The sequence below is a fragment of the Schistocerca gregaria genome, chromosome 10, assembly GCF_023897955.1.
Source record: "Schistocerca gregaria isolate iqSchGreg1 chromosome 10, iqSchGreg1.2, whole genome shotgun sequence".
Lineage (NCBI taxonomy): Eukaryota > Metazoa > Arthropoda > Insecta > Orthoptera > Acrididae > Schistocerca > Schistocerca gregaria.
This window is the reverse complement of record NC_064929.1, coordinates 219,747,079-219,764,987: the sequence shown is the minus strand read 5'-3', so window position 1 is coordinate 219,764,987 and position 17,909 is coordinate 219,747,079. Positions and strand designations below refer to the sequence as shown.

The 17,909-nt window shown below is 45.0% G+C and overlaps 1 protein-coding gene across 1 annotated transcript in view; it reads right to left on the bottom strand.

Moving 5' to 3' along the window:
- Window positions 1–17,909, bottom strand: part of LOC126293302 (uncharacterized) — a 237,659-nt gene that overhangs the window by 189,803 nt on the left and 29,947 nt on the right. The window lies entirely within an intron of this gene.

The window sequence follows — 17,909 nt, the reverse complement described above, 5'->3', positions numbered from 1 at the left end:
TTCCTACCATTTGTAGACTTAGAGAAAGCTTCTGACAATGTTGACTGGAATACTCTCTTTCAAATTCTGAAGGTGGCAGGAGTAAAATACAGGGAGCGAAAAGCTATTTACAATTTGTACAGAAACCAGAAGGCAGTTATAAGAGTCGAGGGGCATGAAAGGGAAGCAGTGGTTGGGAAAGGAGTGAGACAGGGTTGTAGCCTCTGCCCGATGTCATTCAATCTGTATATTGAGCAAGCAGTGAAGGAAACAAAAGAAAAATTCGGAGTAGGTATTAAAATCCATGGAGAAGAAATAAAAACTTTGAGGTTCGCCGATGACATTGTAATTCTGTCAGAGATGGCAAAGGACCTGCAAGAGCAGTTGAACGGAATGGACAGTGTCTTGAAAAGAGGATATAAGGTGAACATCAAAAAAAGCAAAACGAGGATAATGGAATGTAGTCAAATTAAATCGGGTGATGCTGAGGGAATTAGATTAGGAAATGAGATACTTAAAGTAGTAAAGGAGTTTTGCTATTTAGGAAGTAAAATAACTGATGATGGTCGAAGTAGAGAGGATATAAAATGTAGACTGGCAATGGCAAGGAAAGCGTTTCTGAAGAAGAGAAATTTGTTAACATCGAATATAGATCAATGTATCAGGAAGTCGTTTCTGAAAGTATTTGTGTGGAGTGTAGCCATGTATGGAAGTGAAACATGGGCGATAAATAGTTTGGACAAGAAGAGAATAGAAGCTTTCGAAATGTGGTGCTACAGAAGAATGCTGAAGATTAGATGGGTAGATCACGTAACTAAAGAGGAGGTATTGAATAGAATTGGGGAGAAGAGGATTTTGTGGCACAACTTGACCAGAAGAAGGGATCTGTTGGTAGGACATGTTTTGAGGCATCAAGGGATCACGAATTTAGTATTGGAGGGCAGTGTGGAGGGTAAAAATCGTAGAGGGAGACTAAGAGATGAATACACCAAGCAGATTCAGAAGGATGTAGGGTACAGTTGGTACTGGGAGATGAAGCAGCTTGCACAGGTTAGAGCAGCATGGGAAACTGCATCAAACCAGTCTCAGGACTGAAGACCACAACAACAACAACATGTATATATAATTAAGGCTCACCGGCCATTTGACCATCTTCTTCTGTGCAGATCAGGAATCGGCAAAGATCCGCGAGTAATGAGTATAATGGGCAGGGCCACTATGAGTATAGAGTGGGACAGCAAGTTGGGAATGTGGGTCTTAGGGTAGGCTCGCCAGTCGTAAGTCCCTGCAGTCGCACTACCCTCTGTGTCTTCGGTGGCTCAGAAGGCTACAGCGTCTGCCGTGTAACGATTCCCGGTCGCGGCACACATTTTCAGCTGTCGCCGGTGACTTGTTTCGACGCCTGTATACGGCTAGGGGAATCCATTTCATTGTAATAATGTATTCTTCTTCACTATTTACAACAGTCTGCGAACGATGGAGTAACTTCTCTATTGCGCGACTGTAGACGTCTCGTGGTTCTGAGGCGAAGAACTCGTCGAACCATGTTGGAGCGCATTCTCATTCAATAAGGAAGTTCTTCGAAGGTTGTTCGATAGAGAGCGAAAAATGTGCAGATCAGGTGAATATGGTGGGTGCGGATTGACTTCCCACCCCATCTCCTGTACAGTGTTTTTGTTAGTCTGGCGCCGCGCGGGATTAGCCGAGCGGTCTCAGGCGCTGCAGTCATGGACTGTGCGGCTGGCCCCGGCGGAGGTTCGAGTCCTCCCTCGGGCATGGGTGTGTGTGTTTGTCCTTACGATAATTTAGGTTAAGTAGTGTGTAAACTTAGGGACTGATAACCTAAGCAGTTAAGTCCCATGAGATTTGACACACATTTGAACGCGAGCGGGCGTTACCGTGCAGTAGCATCACTTCACGCTGTCTTCCTGGCCATTGTACTCGGACTGTGAAAGATATCTCAGTTGCTGACAATAAATGTCAGCAGTGATGGTTACACCTACGGGAAAAAAATTCGTAGTGCGCCACACCGTGCATAACACGGTCTTTTGCGGATGCGCGCAGGTGTCTGCACTGGCAGTCGCTGCTCTGTTTAGGCTCAACCATTCCTTTCTTTTCCTCACGTTAGCACAAACACACCACTTCTCGTCACCAGTGACGATGCAGCACAGCAGTGGTCGGCGCTGTTCACGCGCCAACGGATTGCGAGCAAGCACAGATGTCCATATGGCCACCCGCTGATTTCTGCCATTTTGGATCACAGGTTGCCGTACCCATACACCGGATTTTCCAACATTCCCCACTGCACGCATATGTCACACGAGGGTGGAGGATCACGGTTTACCACAGTCGCCAGCTGTCGAGTAGATTGACATCGATCAGTATGTATTCATGCTTTTAAACGAACTTCAACTCCGAAGCTCTTCCCGAGCATGGAATTTCCAGTGTCATAACGACCCTCCTTAAAACGAGAAAACTAGGCGTCAAATGTTTTTTTATTCCAGTCTTTGATCACAATATCAATTCTTTTGACGATGACCGGCTTCCGTCCCTAATGACCATCCTCAGATCTACAATATACACCTAGTGAGCAGTGTGTCTGTCACCATAATACAACAATACGTATCACAACAGACTATCATTCAACCAGGGAAATGTACAGATAAAATACGGTAAAACGTACCTTTCCTACACCATGTCCTAAAGTGATAAGGCCGTAATGGCATCGTCAAAACATATAATCTGCACAGCATCTTCACATATATCTAAAATAAGGTATAGAATAGGCCACATCAGTCATTATTGCAACTGGCTACTGCAGTACAGTAGCTACCAGAAATCTGTTTGCCTACATCCTACCTACATGTCGCTACTGTGCACTTAGATGTAGTCATCATTTACGCAAAAACATAATCTGATAAAAACACATTATGTAAAATACGTGCAGCAGACTTTTAAATATTGACAACTATCGTAGAAACCAATTGTGATACATTAACAGACGAATACGGTTACCCATATAATCGGTCATCGTCAAAAGAATTGATATTGTCATCAAAGATTGGAATTAAAAAAAAAAAAACATTTGCCGGCCGTGGTGGTCTCGCGGTTCTAGGCGCGCAGTCCGGAACCGTGCGACTGCTACGGTCGCAGGTTAGAATCCTGCCTCGGGCATGGCTGTGTGTGATGTCCTTAGGTTAGTTAGGTTTAAGTACTTCTAAGTTCTAGGGGACTGATGACCACAGCAGTTGAGTCCGATAGTGCTCAGAGCCATTTTTGAAAAAACATTTGACAGTATCGGATCACTGTTCGTATACGCGACTGTGTCGCAGCTAGTGAAAACTAGGCGTTCTCTGTACGATGGCGTTATCCCCACGCTCGGCGCAAATGTTTTCGGCTGCCTCCGCTGCTGTCGGCCCTCTACTGAACACGAACAGAAGAATATATCGGAAATATTCCGATTTCTCTATTCGCCAAATCATTCCCTAGCGTTCAGAGCTCCATTCACCTTCTGCAAATGACAAAATGACAAAATGATAATATGGAAACTCAAATAGCAACAGTGAACTACAAATAAAAAGTGACAATCGATAAATAAACCATAGCAATGGCAATACAAACACGCAAAACCAAAACGCCACGAACTTATGCATTGACCCAGTACACTGTTGGACCCGGACAACTGCTCTGAAACCTGTCTACAGGAGGGTCACCAGTTTCGATTTGAGCCGCGCGAGAGTGTGAAACCTCACAATGTTCCAGTCAGTAATCAACGTTTGGAAATTATTTTTGTACCAACAGCTACACAATTATATTTATTCTCTATGGTTTTCGGTACTGGATATCATCTTCAAAGCAGGCACTGCAAGGTACTGTACAGTATAATACAAGCATGTGATTTCCTGCACTCTTACAAGAACAAAATAGGTCCAAAAAATTTTGAAGCATTGGATACTTAGACAAATTACATAAACTGGTCAAAAAATAGAGGTTTCCCATATAAGAGAACATAAAGTACGGCATTTGAGGAACTGAAACGTCCCCTTTGAAAAATTTATGAATTACAGTGCTGATAAACCTCTTACGATATTTGATTTTCAAATAGCTGAGCAGAACTGAACGTATTCAGACATTTCTCTGTTTACTTACTCTGATCATCACTAAAGTGACACACAATACTTTTAGCGCAACGCAATCTGACTTTCAATATATCTTACAAAAGAATGGCCCTGACTAACAATAAGCTATACCTTTAATGAATCACTTACCTCACAAAAATCTTCGTTACTCCAACTACTGCAATACAGCGAGCGCCACTACTGCCAGCTAAATAAAAGATTCAAACTACTGAAGGCACTAACTACTGATTGGCATAGTTAGCAAATGAAAGATTTTGATAGAGAACAAGCAATCTGGACGTGTGTGATCGTCCGCTCTCAAAAGTCTGCCATCTCTCTCCCCACATCCACCACTGCTGGCGGCTCACCTCCAACTGCCCAACGCTCGAATATTCCAACAATACCAACCGGCCACAGACTGAACACAGTACAGCCAGTGATTTTCATACAGGGCGCTACGTGGCGTTACCAACATAGCCTTCTTATAGAATTATCACCAATTTTCTCGGTTTTCAAGCCGCGTCAGCCGTCTCAAAAACCGAGAAGATTTTATGCAGTCATGTCCACCGCGAAAGACTCCGAGGACACAATTATTATGATAACTGTTTCATTTAATTTTCGCTGTAGTAGATTTACTCAATCTAAGTGTGAGAACATGTACACACTTGATGTTAACATCAAATAAATAACCACCACAAAGTCAGTCACAGCGTGATCTACAGAAATAGACGCTGTTTCGTCGATATATAGTAGAGAGGTGACAATATAGACCAAGGGGTTTTTTCCCACGTGCGTGCGGCAAACGCGGAAACGTCAACTATGGTGAGGTTATTACGAAATGCGTCCAAACGAGACGAATGTGCTGCTGTTATTTTCGTGTCTGCCAGGGAACAAACACCAGTGTGCACCCATCGAACAATGAAGGACGAGTATTGGGTAGCAGGTCTTCGAAAACTGCCGTTATTAAACGGTGCGCCAAGTTCGGTACTGGTGCCCCACGGTAACGCAAGTCCCCACATCGCTGAGGTCGTAACGCAGAAGTTAGGCGAACTCGAGAGGGCGACATTCGAGCACCCCCCCCCCCCCCCCCCCCACAGAGCTGATTTCTCCCCGTGCGATTACCACGCCTTCGCTCCCTTACGAAAGGCGTCGAGGGGGGGCGATTTCTGTCGGACGAGGAATTACAGCAGGAAGCAGCTGCGGACACCTTCACGCAGCAGGAGACACGATTTACCGAGCGGGTATCTTCAACGTGATGCGTCAGCAAGATGGTTACCTCAATGGTCAACGTGAGTCTGGCTCGTTGGTATACCGACTCTGGACTGTACGGCCTTCGAACGTAAACTTTTTAATCGCCTCTTAAAGGAAAAGAACCATATATTTTTGACCTTTACTGTAGTAAATACACTCGTCAAAATAATTAGGGGAACATGGCTTTGGGTGTCCGCCGTACTGCATCGAGCAATAAACGAGCACTGAGTATGTTACCAAATTGTGCCTTCATGTTTCACAAACTGAGAGCACAACAAAACATCATTACATCCTCGTTCGTTTACATAAAAAGAAGTAATATGTCCGACAGATGTCGAAAACAAAATGGAAACATTTAATAATTGTTTCATAATGCGGCGCCACAGTCATAATATATTTCTTTAAAGTCAGTACCGCCATTAGACTGTTGTTTATTTACAATGCTACATTCACAGTTACGCAATCGTGATTTCGGCTTCAAAGTGCCATTATGAAGTGTTTTAAGTGTTAAACAGTGCCTAAGATGGCATACTGTCGTATTTAAAATACACTATTAGACACATACTTTAGATACGACAGTATGCCTTCTTAGGCACTGTTGACACTTAAAACACTTCATAATGGCACTTTGAAGCCGAAATCATAATTGTGTAAGTGTAAATGTAGCACTGTAAAGAAACAACAGTCTAATGGCGGTACTGACTTTAAAGAGAAGATGGAAACAGTCGTCCATCCTGGGTGCTTTTCAATCGACTTCGAGAGCTCCGTGAGCGTTTATCACTGCGTGCTCCGTGTAAGTCGCCCAGTTGTTGAACGGGAGCCCGTGGGAGTATTGGAGGGCCTGCGGTGGAGCAGCACGACCGCGGAGGCGTGTGGCGAGCACGCGGCTGTCGGGACTCGCCGCCGGCCACTGCCGACGCCCGCCTCGTGGCATCCGGGGCCAGCACTGTATGCAGCAGCCAGCACGCGCTCCTACCTGGCCTGTGAGGTGCGCTGCCGGCACGTGAGGCGCCCGCGCACGGCGGCGAGGTGTGTGTCGCTGAACAACGTTTGGCAGGTAGGCTCATCACAGGGTCTCCACACGCGAACACGACCCTCATCTTGCGTCAGAGGACGTCTCGACTTGTCACTGAACAACACGTTTCGCCAGTTACGAAGTTGTCAGTTGACATGGGGACGACTGAACAGAAGGCGAGCTGAGAAACGTTAGAGTCTGGTCGGACACCGCGGCTCCAGTGGCCCCGCCTTGCAGTGCTCTGGCGGTATCCGTACGACGCCTCGACGAGGTGTCGGTCTCCACGTGGGGCTGTCCACCTCACCTCACCTCACCTGCCTCCCTGCAGCGTGTCCACAACCTGTGGACGACACATGGAGAGCCTGTGGCATCCGCAGCAAAGCGACGGAAAGTCCGTCCTTTTTGGGTCAGGAAGACCGCCCTTGCAACTTGCTCTGCGTTAAGATGCGGCACTGCGTGTGCTTGCTTTGCTACAACGCCCACAAATGACAGTCGCCACCTGTGTACCTCACTACAGTACACTGGGTGTCCATACGACTCCCCCCGGAGGGGTCACCTGGCGGCGCCAGCCACCAAACAGCCAGTATGCGGCGAATGGTTTTAATTGTTGCCTACACTGAAAGCGAAGACGTGAAGCGATATAGTAAGACCACTGGTACCGCCTGCATCAATGTAGATTTAACATAGCGGACGTTGAAACACGTCTTCCCCTAATTCTTTTGAACAGTGCACCTTAATTTGCCTAGATCATTAACTTCCTTTCAGTTTACGTGGATGCTACGGATGCCTGTTGTCTTTTTGATGGTTCCGACGCTGTCTGCGTGGCTGATGCCCAAAAGCCATTAATAAATTTAAAAAATGATCAGCTGTGGGTGGGATCGCGCACCGAGGGTTCCCTGCACATGTGTACAGAAACTTGATCCATTCCGAAAAATCGAGAATCTCTACAATTTTTTCGTGTTACCGACAGTGATACTGGCACCTACTGGAAATGCAAAACTTTCTAGAATGTTTCAATTGTAACGATGAAGTCGGTAACAAGTGACAAAAGAAATATTTCTTCGTGTGATATACTTACGAATTAACAATGTTCTGAGTTTTTTCCTTTACTTGAACTGCGAAATCTTTTTTCTTGCCAGATTTCTTGCTTCTACGCCAACGGGAAGTATCCTATAGGTTTTGATGAATGAGGCTACCAATATCAAAATATGTGACATAATTAGCCGTATCTTTGATTGCACTGCCTTACAAGCTTCAATTTTTTACAACCTGAAGGGGCCGAAGACCTTGGTATGTGAGATAAATGTCAACTTGATAAGTCTACTCGTTTCTCAGGAAAATTGTTTTTAGCAGTCGGGTAACAAAGTAATGCTGTAACAGCGTCGTTTTTAGCGATTCATATACGGAACCTTAAAAAAAGACCCTTCACCTGCTGCCTAAAAAGTCGGAGCCCGTGATAGGGGGTAGCTGGCAGGGCACGTGGTGGCGTTAACGTCCTAACCCACTTCCACAAAGCAGTATGTAGGAGCAAAACTTTTATGTAAGGGACTCATGGTCTGCGGTGGCTCGGTACAAAGTGATAATGTCGTCACTATTTATTCACTTTCTTACTCCAACTACCTTCGTTCACTCCGGCATGTTTCATTGTGTTACCGTTATCATTTACCGGAAATTTTAGGCCTGGACTTGTGGTTCAAAAACTATTAGACTCGCGCGACAGTAAGACAGAGAGACGGACGAGGTGCGCCGACGGCGCGCGGAGCGAGATCAAAGTTGTGCCCCTGCTGTGCGGGTAGAGGACATCCAGGGGCAGAGTGCGCGCTGGACCTCCACACCGCAGTGGCAACACACGGTGCAGCGTCCGCCCGAATGGCTGGCCTCCACATCCCACTCCCACATCTATACTCGGCAAACGGGGGGTTCTTCTGGCTCCAGTACCTTTCTTCCCCTTCCTGTCCATTTGTGAACAACACACCCGAAGAACCACTGTCGCCGTAACTCCGCCTGATACACGATTTTCCTCATTTTCTCGTCGTCGTCATTTCGCCATCGACACGTTACTAGACCTACAAGCTGCTTCTGAAGATACAAGGTGTAAAATACAGGGGGCTAAAGGCTGTTTACAACTTGTACAGAAACATGACGGCCATTACGAGGCGTGTTTTTTAAGTGCCTTTTTGCCACACTGCGACCGCACCGCTGCCGTCGGCGTTCTGCGCTTGCGCACTGGTTACCTACATCCGTTATCTACGCACTGACGCCATTACAGTCTGATTCTTCCTTGTTTACATTGTGTACTGAGTGTTTAAGATGCCTCCGATAATCGTGAGTCCCACCGACAATCGTGAGTCCCACAGACTGTGAAGTACGGGCTATTATAAGATTTCTTAGTTGCAAAGGCCTAAAAGCGATCGATATTCATCGTGAGATCTGTGCAGTTTACGGGGAAAACATTATGAGTGATGGAATGGTAAGAAAGTGGGTGAGAGCGTTTAAAGATGGCCGCACAAGTGTGCATGATGAACAACAGAGTGGCCGTCCTTCGGTCGTTAATGAAAGTTTGGTGCCGGAAGTGGCCAATAAGGTGAGAGAAAACAGACGCTTTACGATTTCCTCCTTGCGGGATCACTTACCTAATGTTTCTCGTAGTGGTTTGTATGGCATTGTGACCAGCACTTGAATTACCGAAAATTGTGCGCACGTTGGGTGCAGAAAATGTTGACGGCTGTGCACAAAACCAAACGTTTAGACAGTGCACTGACTTTCCTTGAGCTGTACCACGACGACGGTGATGATTTCTTCAGACAAATTGTTACGGGCGATGAAACATGAGTGGCCTACGTCACACCAGAATCAAAGCAACATTCCATGGAAGTTGGGCAAGGGCATCGTTTTGCTGCAAGACAATGCCCGTCCGCATGTGGCGAATCAGACCAAAGATGTCATCACATCTTTTCGATGGGAAACTTTAGATCATCCTCCGTACAGCCCCGATCTTGGTCCCAGGGACTACCACCTGTTCGTGCATTTGAAGAAACACCTGGGCGGTCAGAGTCTTCAAGACGATGACGAAGTCAAAACACTGGTGATGCGGTGGTTAACAAGTCAGGCGGCAGACATCTATGAGAAGGGTATTCAAAAACTGGTACAACTTTACGACAAGTGCCTCAATATTGACGGAAATTATGTAGAAAAGTAGATTAAGGTACAGGCTTTTTATTGAGATATCTTATCACGTCTTTTTTACACTTCAAAACGGTACTTACTTAAAAAACACAACTCGTATAAGAGGTGAGAGTCTTGAAGGGGAAGCAATGGTTGAAAAGGGCATGAGATAGCGTTGTAGCCTATCCCCGATGTTATTCAGTCTGTTCGCTAGGCAAGCAGCAGTAAAAAAAAAAAAAAAAAAAAGGCGTTCGAATTAAGGTTCGGGGCGAAGAAATAAAAACTTTGACGTTTCCGACGACATATTAATTATGTAAGAGTCAGCAAAGAACTTGTAACATCAGTTGAATGCAACGGACAGTGTCTCTAATGGAGGATATAAGGTTAACATCAATAAGAACAAAACAAAGATAATGGAATGACGAATTAAATCAAGGGATGCTGAGGGAATTACATTAGGAAAAGAGACACTTTAAGTAGTAGACGACTTTTGTTGTTTGGGCAGCAAAATAAATGATGTCAAAGTGAAACTATGTAGAATGTAGACTGGCAATGGTAAGAAAAGCATTTCTGAAGAAGATAAATTTGCTAACATCGATTGTAGAGTTAAGTGTCAGGAAGCCTCCTCTGAAGGCATTTGTATGGGGTGCAGCCAGATATGGAAGTAAAACATGGACGATAAATTGTTGAGACAAGAATAGAAACAGAAGCTTTGGATATGTGGTACTATAGAAGAATGCTGAAGGTTAGATGGGTAGATCACGTAACTAATGAGGAGGTACTGAAGAGAAATAGGGACGTAAGAAATTTGTGGCACAACTTGACTAAAAGAAGAAATAGGTTGACAGGACACATTCTGAAACAACAAGGGATAACAATTTAAGTACTGGTGGAAAGTCTGGGGGGTAAAAATCGTAGGGAAGAATACAGGAAGCAGATTCAGAAGGATGTACATTGCGGTAGTTATTCGGAGGTGGAGCAGCTCGCATGGGATAGAGTAGCATGTAGAGCTTGGACTGAAGACCACAACAACAACAACACACCTGCTATTTTATACGCCTGCAATAGTTGGGCTGCTTTCACGAATCGCCACCTGCAAATGGTTTTTGTAGGATCTAATCTTGGAATAATTTAACAAAATAATGTTTTAGAAGTTCACATTTTGAATTTCGCTGGACTTCAATTGCCCCCTTCCTACCGATGATGACCAGGTCTCTTGCAGTCTCTAATGATGTCCACAAGTGGATAGTGTGAACAAATGCCGAGCTTAATTGTGCCTGTCTTTTCAAAAATCAAAGTGCACTCAGTACAGATGAAGTGGCATGTGGTTGCATCGCTCGTATTCATTAGCAGTGTTCTTTAAAGTATCATTGACTGGTTTCCTGCGAACGATCTTACCGTCAATTTTAAAAAGATACAATATACTCACACCAAGGTGTACACGCCAATGATATGTGTAACACACGGTGAGGAACTAAGTTCTTAAGTGTCCATATTAATGAGAATTTAAACTGGAAAAGCCGCATTTTGGAACTTGTAAAACAATTTAATTCAGCCACATTTGCACTTGGAATATTTTCTAATCTAGGGAAGAGACAAATCAGTGAGCTTATATATTTCGCATTCCTTCATTCAATAATGCCATTTGTTATAATGTTCTGGAGCAACTCATCTGTAACTAAGGTGGACTTCGTTGCTGAAAAAAGTGCTGTGAGAATAACATGTGGTGCTCACCCACGATCATCTTGCAGACATCCGTCTAAGGAGTTGGGCATTCTGAGTATGGCTTCAAAGTATATTTATTCCCATACGAAGTTTGTTGTAACTATCCACTGCAGCACAAAAGGAACAACGGTGTACATAACTATAAAAACAGAAGGAAAAATGGCTGTCATTAGTACACATTAAGGTTGTCTTTAGCAGAAAAAGGGATGCGCCATGCTGCAACAAAAATTTTTGAGCACTTACCTTGTAATATAAAATGTCTGACAAAACGCGCAGCTAAGTTTGAAAACAAACTGAAAATTTTTCTCCTTGACAACTCGTTCTAGTCCATAGAAGAATTTCTATTATTGTAATATGTAAAACGTGGTGGGTAGGAATTACTAACTCACATCTGTATGTTTTTATATATACAGGAATAAAGTCTTATAAATATTGGGCATTTAGAAACATTTACAAACTAATTTGCGATGTGAATGTAAAATGACTTGTTCGACGTCATTACGATTTACCGTGCAAAATGGTCCATGGAAGATAAAACTAACTTAACTAATTCACAAAAGCTCATCATATTGAGTAATAATACTCTCCTAAACAGGATCAATCACGTTTTAATAGACAATGCTCATAGCTACAAAATAATTTCACTCGATGCTGATTAAATAAATAGACTAGGTATTCCAAGCAAGTCCCGAGGCCATCGGGAAGAGAGACAGAGACAAACTGGCATTAACACTGCTTGAAACAAGTTGTGCTATCTGAATTCAGATTAAACGAAGACTGGCCTGAGTCCTGGACTCATAAAGACTTGCTCCAGAATGTTACTACGCAATTTTGGTTAAAATGTTAGTCATTTACTGGCAATCGAGAACACGTCAAGTATTTTTGTAAATTTGTTTTTTTTGTTTTTTTATAGACCCAATCACATGTTTATGAGACAGTCATAACCGGTTTCGGCCATATCATGACCATCTTCAGATTCTAAAGGCGGCATACACTGAACACAGGTTCATAACAACGCAACCGGGACTCGAACCCGGTATCTCCTGCTCACATGGCAGACGCTCTGTCCGTCTGAGCCGCCGAGGACACGGATGAACAGCGCGACTGCAGGGACTTACTCCTTGCACGCTTCCCGTGAGACCCACATTCCCAACTGTCCACAATCTACATGCCTAATGTACCTAACAGATATTTGCCCATCCACTCATTACTCGCGCACACTAAGGTGTCGATTCCCGTAAAAGTTCAGGCAATATGTGCGCATTCGCACAGACGAAGCTTAATGGCTGGGTAGCCATTTAACTATATATATGAAGATAGTAACTGTTCTCGAAAGAACAGGTACCATTGATGACCGTGCAGCTTCTCTAGAATAAATGATAATTAATTATCATTTATTCTAGAGAAGCTGCAGATTCAATTAATTATCATTCTGGGAGGAGAAATAAAAAAGATTTGCCGATGAGATTGTAATCGAGTAGGATCGACGGGCGGGTGGATTTAAAATTGTAGGGATTTAAACAGCGTGATCATCAACGGTCGTGATACTGCTGTACTGGTAGTCAGCCTTCTTAACACCAGAAGGAAACGCCAGGAAGTAAAGCCACACACAAAAAAGGACATGCAGTCTTCAGTATAACTGTGTCAAGAGACGGCAAAGCACTTCAGAGAACAGATGAACGGAATGGATAGCCTTCCGAAAGTGGTCATAAGATGACCAACAAAAGTAAAACCAGGGTAATGAAATGTAGTCGAATTAAATGAGATGACGCTGAGGGAATTAGATTAGGTAATGAGACACTGAAAGTTGTCGACGAGTTTTGATGTTTGAACAGAAAAATAACTCGCAGTGGCCGAAGTAGAGAGGATGTAAAATGTAGACTTGCAATGGCAACAAAAACGTTTATGGAAAATAAAAATAATTGTTAAGATCGGCTGGGTATTATAAGTGTTGAAGTATTTTGGAAGGAAGTGGCGGGGCTCAAAATTGCAGACGTAGGCCGAGGCTAAAGCTGGACTCAGGTTGCAGGGGACACAGGAGTAGCGCGGAGATGTTGCGGACTGTGGCCATGACCATTCCACCTGGCCAGAGGCTGGCCTTCCATAGCGATACCAGCGCGTTATTTTCAACAGCTGCTACGACGTAGCGGTCTAGATCCCCCGCCGGCCCGACAAGTGTGTGGCAGCTGCTGGGTCGCATCCCGTCTGTGGGCAGAAGGCTGCAGCCACTTTGCCGAGGACTCACTCTGTCCTGTCCTGTCCGGTCGGAAGGAGAAACGGCAGCGTCTGGATCGCACTGGTATATCCAGTCTCTCTCTGGAGCGCACTGGATAATGCGACGCTAGGGGCACACATTACGTCAGAAGGACGGCGGCGAGCGGCGTAGCTTAGCATCGTGTTACAGCAGTGCCCTCTAAAGGGCAACGCCTTAAAAGAAGTAAATATTTTGTTTACTGTGGCGAGTCGTCTTCTGGACCGAGTCGAGGAACTGGCGCGAACTGTGAGGTGTTGACCGATGCTGTCTGAGCCAAAGCGTCCGGGTGGCTGCTGGTGGTGCGGGCGTGTGAGTAAAATAATTAGATTGGCCTTTCATCTACCAAAGCTGTTACACTACTGGCCACTAACATTGCTGCACCACGAAGATGACGTGCTACAGGCGCGAAATTTAACTGACAGCAAGAAGATGCTGTGGTATGCAAATGACTAGCTTTTCAGAGCATTCACACAAGGTTGGCGCCGGTGGCGACACCTACAACGTGCTGATACGAGGAAAGTTTCCCCCGATTTCTCATACACAAACAGCAGTGGACCGGCGTTACCTGCTGAAACGTGGTTGTGATGCCTCGCCTAAGGAGGAGATATCCGTACCATCACGACTTTCATAAAGGTTGGATTGCAGCCTATCGCGATTACGGTTTATCGTATCGCGACATAGCTGTTCGCGTTGGTCGAGATCCAATGACTGTTAGCAGAATATGGAATCGGTGGGTTCAGGAGGGTAATACGGAACGTCGTGCTGGATCCCAACGGCCTCGTATCACTAGCAGTCGAGATGACAGGCATCTTATCCGCATGGCTGTAACGGATCGTGCAGCCACGGCTCGATCCCTGAATCAACAGATGGGGACGTTTGCAAGACAACAACCATCTGCACGAACAGTTCGACGACGTTTGCAGCAGCATGGACTATCAGCTCGGAGACCATGGCTGCGGTTACCCTTGACGCTTCATCACAGACAGGAGCGCCTGCGATGGTGTACTCGAGAACGAACCTGGGTGCACGAATGGCAAAACGTCATTTTTTCGGATGAATCCAGGTTCTGTTTACAGCATCTTGATGGTCACATCCGTGTTTGACGACATCGCGGTGAACGCACATTGGAAGCGTGTATTCGTCATCGCCATACTGGCGTATCACCCGGCGTGATGGTATGGGGTGCCATTGGTTACACGTCTCGGTCACCTCTTGTTCGCATTGACGGCACTTTGAACAGTGGACGTTACATTTCAGACGTTTTACGACCCGTGGCTCTACCCTTGATTCGATCCCTGCTAAACCCTACATTTCAGCAGGATAATGCACGACCGCATGTTGCAGGTCCTGGATACAGAAAATGTTCGACTGCTGCCCTGGCCAGCACATTCTCCAGATCTCTCACCAATTGAATGCAAATGTCTGCAAGGGATAGTTACTGTCCAGCTGAGTGCGCAGATTGATATTCACAAAGACTGTGCAGTGGCATCGATGTGTCCCTTGTTTTCCACGCTTGCTATCGCGCCGAGAAATTGTGCTGCAGCGTTATACATTCCTTCACGGGCCGGCAAAGTTTACAGTTTTGCACTTCCCGTCGATACCTGTACGAGTACCAATTTGCGAGCAATTTGCATAACTCCTTCGTGGTGCGTACTTTTTTGTCTTATCGGTGTAATTGGTGTCTGTCTGTTGCAACCGTGACTTCTTAGACTGATAGTTGGCTTTTATTTGCACCCGTCAGCATCTGCCTTCTTCGAAGTAGCAGTGTGAGTAGCGGGGTCTGCGTCTGTTTAGACTCTGGCCTGGATATCTGTGGCAGGCGCTCCACACACAGAGTCCTCTGTGGGCGGTCACAGGAAACTGTAGCCGTCTGTCTGAGTGCCTGCTTCTGCGAGACGCCACACAGCCAGCCACACTATTCCCGCACTTCGCGGAAGAACGACCAACCAGAAATGAACGTGAGGCCGCCTCTTCTTAGTGAACAGTGTTATTTCTGAATTTTCACCCCGTTCGTGTGAAACTGCCGTAACGCACGGGTCGTTTACGCCAACATCTGCAGGGATTTCACCAACTTAGGCAACATCACAGTCTGCAAAATGTATTAAGTGCATTGAGACGAAATCGGATGATCGATGCGGATTAAATGAATGAAGTTGCTGTGACGTCACATGGCAAATACAGAAATTAGTAACTTTTACATCTCTGATTTCTGTTCTTGGAAAATCGCCGAAATTTTTGGCATATGTCTTTAAGATGATCTCGGAGAACCTTGAGTCTTTTTCTCGATATCATTAGACATTATAGAGATCCGGAGGTTGAAGGTTACGTTACTTGGGTGCGTAATATCCCGCCTGTGGCGTAAATGTTGTTTCAACTGACGTAGTCAACACCTGCCAAGAGTTCCGGGATCACCGCGAGGGTTCTGATATCACCAAACTATGTTTTTATTCAGAATGTTTTCACCAATAAAATTTTGTGACGAGCAGTATCTGTATAATGTGCAATTAACACCTATACAAATATGTCCAGTGCAGTACCCCAATGACAAAAATCTCCAGAAAGAAATTAGTTCAAACATCGTCCAAATGGCTCTGAGCACTATGGGACTTAACATCTGAGGTCATCAGTCCTCTAGAAATTAGAACTACTTAAACTTAACTAACCTAAGGACATCACACATAACCATGGACGAGGCAGGATTCGAACCGGCGACCGTAGCGATCGCGCGTTTCCAGACTGAAGCGCCTAGAACCGCTTGGCCACGCCGGCCGGCAAATAAATTAGTCATTGCAAATTCAGTTAAGTATTTTAAATCATATTACTGCTCTTTTAAGGCACAAATAATAAGCTGGGCGTTTTCGAAAAATTGCGATCCGTGAGCAAAGTACCCAAAAAAATGTAAAGCAAACGATTTTGTGTTGCCGGCCGCAGTGGTCGAGCGGTTCTAGGCGCTTCAGACCGGAACGACGTGGCTGCTGGGGTCGCGGGTTCGAATCCTGCCTCGGGCATGGATGTGTGTGATGTCCTTACTTAGGTTTAAGTAGTTCTAAGTCCTAGACTGATGACCTCAGATGTTAAGTCCCATAATTCTCAGAGCCATTTGGACCATTTTTTTTAATTTTGTGTTAACTATATATTATGTATACTTTTTTCTTGTTTACATGTGAAAAAAGTATATAAATGTGTCGCAGTACATAAACAGACCTAGATAATTCGTTTTATATAAACAGTATCCGCTGCTGTAGCAACTAAATAAAGGAACGAGCAGAAAAATTGTCCTGTCAGGTCACAAAAAAGGCGAACGTCTTCCTCTTTGAAAGACTGAGGTCGCGCTGCCTTCTGTTTGTAGTCAGTCAGGTGTCACTGCCGAACAGGTAACAACTGCAATGTGATCCAGCGAAAACGACACCGACAGGATACCGATCTTTGGGGAGACGCACCGCAGTGCAGCTAAGGCCTGAAGGCTGCATTCGCGAAGTTTGCCAACGCGACATCTACGTTGTGCGCATGTTTTTAGACGTACGGAGTTGCGTATAAGGACTGCGGGAGCTTTCCAGGTACAACGTGTCGTGAAGAGAACAAGCCGCGACGCACCCGATGTTGCCCGGCAAGTTACTGAGTATTTTGAAGCACATACCACCCACGTTAAGCACAGCTAATACGAAAATAACGCGTACGTGCCATGCGCTAGAAACGGAAGTGTTATTGTGCTGTTGCGTTAATGTTGCACTATTGTTTTTACGTATAATAATAATACATAATAACAATATGGTCATTATTATTAATAGTATGAAAATCGTTAGCTCTCGCCCAGTAATACGTATTTCTCACCGTGATTAGAACAAAGAGGAGCTACAGTAGACCATGGACTATCGAGATCTTCGGTACAAAAGATTCTGGAGGAACGAAAATGCCATCCCTTTAGGCTGCTCCTACACCAACGGCTATATGGAAACGATTTCCAGAATTGAGTATCGTTCTGGAGAGGTCTCGTAAATAAATTAGCCGTAAATCTGGATTTCATCAGACAGATTCTATATGGAGATGAGTGCTATTTCGGCAATGAAGCGACTGTCAATACACACAGTCTGCATTACTGGGCTCCTGCAAAACCTCGCTGGTTACGAACACATCACACGCAAGTGCCCTGGGGTGCGGCATTCTGGGAGCCCACGTCGCTGGTCCAGTTTATTTGCCCCCGAGACTGGCTACATTTGCAATTCCTACAGAATTAGCCGAATCTTGGACATTTCCTTAGAAGACTTTCTAGTTCAGTTATCTTGAGGCACTGGTTTCAGCACATTGGTGCACCATCCCATTATTGTACATTGTAGATAATCTGTTACCCGTGGTGGCTGAAAGAAAGAATGCGTCATGCTTGCGCTTCAGTATCTGCAGAAAT